Genomic DNA, 8,500 nt, shown 5'->3' with positions numbered 1-8,500 from the left:
AGATCAGGCACTGTGTGGGCTCAAAGGAGATCCCATTTCTATCTGAAATGTCTACATAGAACCTGGTACAACATCAGACCCAGCCCTGGAGAGGTGCCCTTCCTTTTCCTGTGGGGCTGGTGAGTGACCTCATGACTTGAAGGACCCGTTTCCCAAGGGCCACACCCTGTGCATCTGTCAGTCCTACTAAGCAACTTTGTCTCCTCCATCTTCACAGTAGATCTAGAGTGAGGAGATACGATGACCCCCACTCTCATGGCCCTGCTCTGCCTTGGTGAGATTTGAGTAGTGGGAGAAGAAGACCCAGCCTGGGAGGGAGCCTGCCACGCATCCATGTCCTGGTCTATCAGGAGACCACAGCATTCAGGAGGCTCATGGGGAGGAGGGTTATGCTCAGGCTTCAGGGGAAATATCTTTCACAGATAATTCTATTCCAGGGCTGAATGTGAGCCTGAGGACACCAGTGCACACAGGTGAGTCTCTCTCCAGGTGTCCAAAGTCCCACCTCCTCAAAGGGGACAAGGAGCCATCCTCAGGCAGCTGGGGATGGAGAACAGCACTTCTGGGCTGAGGGATTGGGGACGTCTGGGAGGGTCCAGGGGCTGAGATGTGGGGAAGTGGGGGAGTGGAATATCTTGTGACTCAGCTTCTGATTTCCTTCCAGGGACTCTCCCCAAACCCACAGTCTCTGCTGAGCCAGGCTCTGTGATCCCCTAGGGCAGGCCCACGACCATCTGGTGTCAGGGGACCCTGGAGGTCCAGGAAAACCATCTGGATAAAGAGGGAAGCTAAGAACCCTGGGACAGACAGAACCCACTGGATCCCAGGAACAAGGTCAAGTTCTCCATCCCACACATGACAGGGCACACTGCAGGGTGATTTCATTGTAAATATTAACAGCCTCACAGGCTAGTCAGAGCGCGATGACCCCTGAGAGCTGGTGGTGACATGTGAGAAGACAATCTGGCATCTCAGGCTCAAGTTCTGCCTTCAGGAAAGGAGTTTGCTCTTAGGAGTATGTCCCCTCTCACAGTCCAGCCCTGGAAGATATGAGGGAGTTGTGATGCCATTTAACTTGCTGCCTTGTCCTTTCCTAGGATTCTACAGCAAACCCACCCTCTCAGATCTGCCAAGCTCCCCAGTGACATCAGGAGGTAATGTGACCCTCCAATGTGGCTCATAGCTGGGATTTGACAGGTTCATTCTGACTAAGGAAGGAGAGCACACCCCCTCCTGGAATCTGGACTCACAGTGACACCCCAAAGGGCATTTTCAGGCCCTGTTCAATGTGGGCCCCATGACCCTCCGCCACAGGGGGATGTTCAGATGTTATAGTTATTATAGAAGCAAGCCCCAGGTGTGGTCAGATCCCAGTGATCCCCTGGGGCTCCTTGTGCAAGGTAAGGAAGTCCCATCCTATACCCATTAATGTTTTAAGACACTAGGCAGAATATTTGGATCTTTGCTCTCAGGGAAGCTCCATGCGAGATCTTGGAGTGATGGGAGCATGGGTCTCCAAGGGCAGAGACACAGAGCATGAAAGACTGTGAGACCTGGGGGCCAGGATGGATAAGAGGACTGTATGGGAGGAATCAGCCCCCGCAATTCACAGGTGCATCTTTCTCTCAAGTGTGTCTGGGAAGCCGTCCCTCCTCACCCAACAGGGCTTCGTTGTGGCTTCTGGACAGAACCTGAGCCTCCAGTGTCACTCTGATGTTGGCTATGACAGATTTACTCTATCCGAAGAGGGGAGATGTGACCTCCCCCAGTGCTTTTCCTAGCAGCCCCTGACTGAGGTCTCTCAGGCTTACTACCCCCTGGGCCTTGTGAATTGGTCCAATGGGGGCTGGTACAGATGCTACAGTGGACACAACCTCTCCTCTGAGTGGTCTGCCCCCAGTAACATCTTGGACATCCTGGTTTCAAATGAAAAGCCACTGGGTCTGTCAGGGACCCAGATTCTGCACACGCTCTGCTGGGGAGCCCCAGGTGGTGATGCCAGGATAAGGGGTGTGAGGCCCCCAAGAAGGGAGAGAGAGAGGGGATGGGTGAGGACAGAGATAGACTCAGAGAAAACAAAACAGAGAGATTCAAGTCCTCAGAGAGAGGCCTTGGAACTCAGTTCACAATGAAGTGCAGCCCCTTACCCATCCTTTCGCCCTCTGGGATGGCTCTCTGAACCACCCTCTCTCTTGGTGCAGCTGGGCACCATAGTGGCCTCAGGAAAGAATGTGACCCTGTCATGTCAGTCATGAGTCCAGAGAGACACTTTCCTTCTGTCCAAGGAGGAGGAAGCTCATCCCCCCTAAGTCTTAGATCAAAGTATCAAGCTCAGCAGAACCAGGCTTGATTCTCCATGAGTCCTGTGACCTCAGCCCACGGGAGGACCTACAGGTGCTACAGCTCACACAGCACCTCCCCCTACCTGTTGTCACACCTCAGTGACCCCCTGGAACTCATGATCTCAGGTAAGGAGTCCCTGACCATTCTTTCTGAGTTGCTCAGCTAAGGGCTCTGTTCCCTGGAAGGCTGTCGGATGGGATGGGAGAGAGGTAGGCTCCAAAGGAGGGTCATTCGGAAGGGGTCTGGTACTCAGAGGCCCTCTCACCTCTGACCACCCTCTTCTCCGTCAACTGCATTTGACAGGTACAAGGGGGTAGAAGATGGGTCTTGCAGGGGCCACAGGGTGGATGGAGAATAGTTTGAGTGAGGTGAGGACTCTAGGGTCAGCCTCAGCACCTCGCTCCCTTCCTGCCCTCATTCCCAGGTCCCTGGGGACTCCAGCCCCCATCACCCACAGGGCCCATTAAAACGTCTGGTGAATCACAGAGGCCAGTTTTCTCAAAGTGAGCAAAGAATACCGTAGACTAGTTCTAAAAGTTCTCACAGGATATGATGGTGCCTCAGATACTCAAGGACAGGCTTCTGTTACAGGGGAGCTGGAAGTTGGACAGACACGCCAGAGACCACAGGACTCCAGGAGTCCTGAGGCTGGATGGGTGACAGGCAGAGCAGTCACGGCAGAGGAAAATGTTGGGATCTAGGCTGAGGGTGGTACAACCAGGCAGAAATGGGGAGAAAGGTAGCCCGACTCACTCACATATCCCATTCTTGGTTTATAATTTATGAGGTGGGGTCCATTGTGGGGACATGTCTTTGCTCCCTGTGACTGGGATTTTGGACAGGTCCCTGGTCCCGGAGCCCTGGTCTCAGGTGAAGAACCTCTGCCCCTGTCTTCCCTATGCTCAAAAGTTCTTCTCTGGGCCCCATCCACAAGACAGTCTGGGTTATGATGGGGTCATCTGAGCACAGAGGAGGTTCCACAGATGAGGGTCCGGCCTATGAGAGGTGGAAATAGATGGTAATCTCCCACCTCAGGACTCCCCATCCCTGCAGCCTCAGGCAGGGCTGTGGAAGGGAGAAGGATAGAATGAGACACGGTGAACCTAAGATGAGATGAGATCAGACTGAAATTTCAAGACAGAGGCCCCCACCAACTAACTTCCTGGTGTCTCTATCTCAGAACCACAGCATCACTACTCAGCAGGAGCCAGAAGAAGGGGGAGAGTCCCTTGATGTGCACAGACTAGGAGTCAGGGTGGGAGGGACCCCTGGAAGGTGGCTCTGTGAAGGCTCAGCTCTCCTGGGGGGCTGAATTTCTTAGAAAGCCTTTCCTCATCTGAATAAGAAGGAGCAGCCTGGCCATGACCTCCAGAGGTCCCTTCATTTCTGACCTTCTGGAGCATCTGGGAAGTGGATCATCATAGACCTGCTCCTGGTCCAGCCCCCTCTGTGTCTGTCCTGCTTCTCACAGTAACTTTGACCTTGTCAGGATTGAAAAGCTGAGGCAGACAGGGTTGGGGTACATGTGGTTTTTACCCATCAAACCTGGAGTCTCAGGTTAGCAAGAGGAAGCCACAGTATTGTGGACATTGCAAAGATTTAGAATCCCCATTGATTTGGCATCTTCAATCCTCTTTGTCCCACAAAAATACTGTAGGATTTTCTACCAAAAGTCACTTCTTTTCAGATCACTTGGCTCCCAGGTCGCTAACTAGTTTTGGAGGGTGTGTGGAGTAGAAGGAGAGGGGCGGCTTTGCAGCATTTGGTGTCCAGGCCTGACATGGTGTCTAGGGAAGATGCTGGCCTGAGGGAGGATCACAGGTTGGGAGAGCTGGAGACAGGACAGATGGACATTCTCTTGGCAGCTCCCATTTCTCCTTTGCAAGAGATCTTTAGAAGAAGCCTCTCACCGACACATGTGGGGAGTCCCTGAGTCCTCTGAGACCAGGACAGGAGGTTGCTCAGTCTAAGGTGGGATCTGCTGTGGGTGCAGGTGGGACCCACACCAGACATTCTCCTATAGAGAAAAGCATCCCTGCCCATGGGTACCACTCTGCACAGCCCTCGTGTGCTCACCTGGAGGTCTCCATGCCACTCACAGCACACCTGAGACTAAGGAGGGACCATGCATGGCTCACTGGAATCACTTAAGGGATTACTGCACAGCACGTCTGTGTGCAGCTCCTGTCTACTCTGCATTCTCTGTGCACACTTCTCTATTATTGCTCCCTCTTTCTCTGAGAACTTTTATAGCAATGCTTGCTTATATAAATCTACTAATTTAAGTTATACAGATTTGTGACAAAAATAGGCAATTCTCCTATTTTCATTGGTATTAGATTAAATTTTTACTTTCATTGTGGAGAATAGCTTTTTATTTATATGAAGTTTTCTTATAAAAGATACTTAAAATGGAGTTTATTAATGACTTCAGATTCATTTTGAAGTTTTATTCAAAATATTGTCTATACTCACAGCTTAATATTTGTTCAACTACTTTAATTTATAAGTAAGATCTTTAGTTCTTTATAATTTCTTATTAATAGTTGAGTATAGATGACAATGATACTGGTTTGGTTATATTAGCTTTATATCTTATTAACTTACTACAGATTCTCCAGCATTCAATTGCCTTTCAAATGATCTCCTCTGACTTACCAATAATAATTTTATCAACCTCAAGTAAATTGAAATTTCACTTATTTCCAGATGGTGGACCAATTTTATTTGCATAAAATAGCACATGATAATATTGACAAAGTAAAATGTTAAGATGTAGGTGAGTGTCACTTTAATAAAACATCTTCATTTTTAGCCCAAACTAAGGCCAACACATCAAAAATATATATATATATTTGTATATACTACTATTGACCTATCCATGTAAGTTTATTTTTCTCTTACATTCAGATTTTATTAGGAAAAAATATTCCTTTTTTTGTAGAAATTAGCAATTTTTTTCTGGACTTTTGTACATCTCCTGATTTTTTTCTATTTAATTTAACCATGGTGAAATACATTTAAGACATTTTAGGATCAAATATTTGGATATTAACCCCACTGAATGACATCTATTGTTCATTCATACTTTCTAACTTGTATACGCTTGCTTAGAATTTTTACATGGAGATGTATAATGAGAATTGATCTATAATATGTTTCTTCACTTTTTATGTTAAAATAGATTTGCAGGGTTACCTAGTTTTTGTACTCTCCCAATTTATAATACCACTGATTTTCTCTGTCCCTTAAGGCTTTGAAGACCAGAACTGTTAACTTCATTGGTTCTGAATATTGGATATAGAGAGGATATAGGTTATCATTTTTGTTTTCATTTATTTAGTGTTTATTGAATGTAATTAACTATTACATGAATTCAATATCAAAAATTTGGGAAATTCACACATTCTTGCAACACACTTTCTTACCCAGCATTTTAGCCTGAAAAAGTCCAAATATAAAATTGAATGACTAGTCTTTTCTGTTTGAAAACTTATAGCTGTTTCAAGAGTGCTTTCAAAGAGAGAGAGAGAAAGCAAGAGTGAGAGAGAGAGAGACAGGCAGGGGCACAGAGAGAGAGATGATGATGATGATGACAATGGTTATGGAACATCCCTCATCTGTTCTGTATTTTCTATCCTATCTGGAATGCACCAAGCACCCAAATCTCAGCTCCACTTTCTCCTCTGGACCCTCCCTACATCGCATAGACATGACTTTATTCTTTGTTAAAGAACAGACTGAGATCTTTCTGGAGACCTTATCTTTCTGCAGCTGTGATGGGCCTCATCTGGGTCTTCACACAACTCCTATCAGGCTCCTTCTATTCAAGAATCAGCTTAAACATCATCTCCAAGTGTAACCTTCACTGTGACACTGTGTAGAGCAGACCTGCCTGCTTATAACATAATTTATTTCTTGTAATTAACCCAACCTACACTGTATGGCTATATGGGTTGAATTTTCTTTCCTCTCTCGCATATATATCTGATCAACCTCTCACCCATGGATCCTTAGTCTTCAGTTGTTGAATAAGTAGAAGCTGTCATATCTGGAAGAGTTAGCTTACAAGGTCCATATCCCAGAATGAACAATGAGCATTCATGGACTCAGTTATTTCTTTATTGGGAGATGATTTTTCTCAACAACTCTGAGCTCTTGGGGCACATCCAAACTCTGTCCCAAAGTGACTCAGAGGCAAATTCAGAAAACAAAGGGAGACTGAAAGAATCTAATTAAAACAGAGGGAACCCATCTACAGCAGAGAAAGTGTTTATTAAGGGACTACATAAGAGTTATCTCATGAGAAATTGTAAGGAGGAATTATAAGAACACAGAGCCCAGGGAAAATACTTGAGCTATATCAACTCCTCACCCATCCCCACTTTTCTATGACTTTCATAGTCAGCTGACACCATCAGAAAATAAGTCAGACTCCAAGAGTAGTAAGCAGGAAAAATTCTCAGTTATGCGGCTGGTACAGGAGGTCATTTCCTGTCAAAGGGAAGCAGGTGCCTGGGTGGACATCCAGGGATTCTGGGTGATTTTTGTCTGCCCTGACCTCTGTGGCCTTTCTGTCCACAATTCTTAGCCTCACATTCCAAGCATTAACAGTGGAGAATCTCATCCAGACGGTTGTGGCTGCCTTGATCCTGCCGGTCTTTGGTATTCTGCTATTTCAGGCTCTAGACAGACCGAGAAGACCACAAGATACAGCAAGGTGGTAAACATAAGAGAGACAATGCACTGTTCAGAGTGATAGGGCCTTGGAGATAAATCTTGTGTGTCCAGGAGCTTCTGAAAAACATCTGGGGCATATGCTGTGTGAAGTATCAGAAGGTCATTGCAATATGGAGGAATCATTGTTCATGTGCAAGGACAATGTCTGGACTCTTCTGCCATTAAACTGTGGAACTTTACTTCTCAACCACTGTTGACTTATCTTGAGGTGCTCCTGTCTTCACTCCTTTCTGTGAAATTAGCATATATCCCACATGGAAGATATGGGACCACACCTCCTTACACATTCATGCTTTGGTGCGTTTTCATGTAATACATTCTTCTTAATTTCTAATTACCACATAACTTGATTTCTGTGTTAAGGAGTCTCCATCTCTTCATGAAAAACACACAATCTATCTTAAATCAATAAATTGGCATAACAAAGATCTTGGCTGAAAGAAGAAATCTAAAATGATGCCCTAACAACCTCTCTGGGCTCCAGAAACCCTTTACTTTTCATCAGGTTGTACCTGTGTAATTTCTGTAGAAATATCATCACTTGGAATCAAGACATTGCTTTCTGAAGTGACAGCACGGTTCTTACCACTTTTGAAAAACCCACTGTTATAAACACTGATCAAGGCTTTTTTCAGTTTCTCTGGTGTATATTCTCCCTTCACAGCCAAATTTAAGGTGCCAAGGTGAAGTCCCTGATGTAGAGTTGGGAAGTGATGCACAGAATTGACTCTTACAAAACAGTCTAAGCCATTAGGACGCCTTGAATTCCACTCTGACAGCCTCCAAATGCTGTTAATTTTCCTTGCATTTTATCTGTAATGATCATTCATACTCCAACGCTGTGGCACAGTTTCAGTGAAATCACAAGACCAAAATTCCAGCACATTCGGGTGAGATGCAAAGTGAAAAATGGGAATATCAGTTTTAGGAAAGAGTAGTGAGCACATAGAATTCTGATTCAATTCACTTCTTGTAGGAACGCAAGGTACATCCATCAATTCATAGAGTAGATTATACTTATCTACTTGAAGTAAGAGACACACAGCTCTTCTTCAAGTATATACCTTAGAGAAAAGGTATATGTAGATATACATCAGGATCCATGCACAAGGACATTGACAAGAGAGTTATTCACATTAGTCAAATCTTTTTAAGACTACGTGAACCAAAAAACATAGAATTTGGTGTTCTATGTAGAAAATCAAATATATGCCATTGAAAATGAACAAACTAAAATTCAAAATGGCCGTGCATATCTATCTTCGAATATGATAATGAATAAATGTAAGAAGATTATAAAAACAATATCTTTAGTACTATCATGTTTACTTAATGTTAAAAAGGAAACAATGTATTATTTAGGAATGTATACCTAAGATAAACCCCATGAAGAAAGCAAAGAAAGAATTCCACCAAA

At 45.0% G+C, this 8,500-nt stretch overlaps 1 pseudogene; it reads left to right on the top strand.

The window, feature by feature from the left end:
- The first annotated feature begins 240 nt into the window (after positions 1–240).
- Positions 241–2,509, top strand: LOC124250281 (leukocyte immunoglobulin-like receptor subfamily A member 6; annotated as a pseudogene).
- Positions 2,510–8,500: the final 5,991 nt, after the last annotated feature.

The sequence above is a fragment of the Equus quagga genome, chromosome 13 (genome assembly GCF_021613505.1).
Source record: "Equus quagga isolate Etosha38 chromosome 13, UCLA_HA_Equagga_1.0, whole genome shotgun sequence".
Taxonomy (NCBI): domain Eukaryota; kingdom Metazoa; phylum Chordata; class Mammalia; order Perissodactyla; family Equidae; genus Equus; species Equus quagga.
The sequence above is the reverse complement of the archived record's forward strand: the minus strand, read 5'-3'. Positions and strand labels throughout refer to the sequence as shown.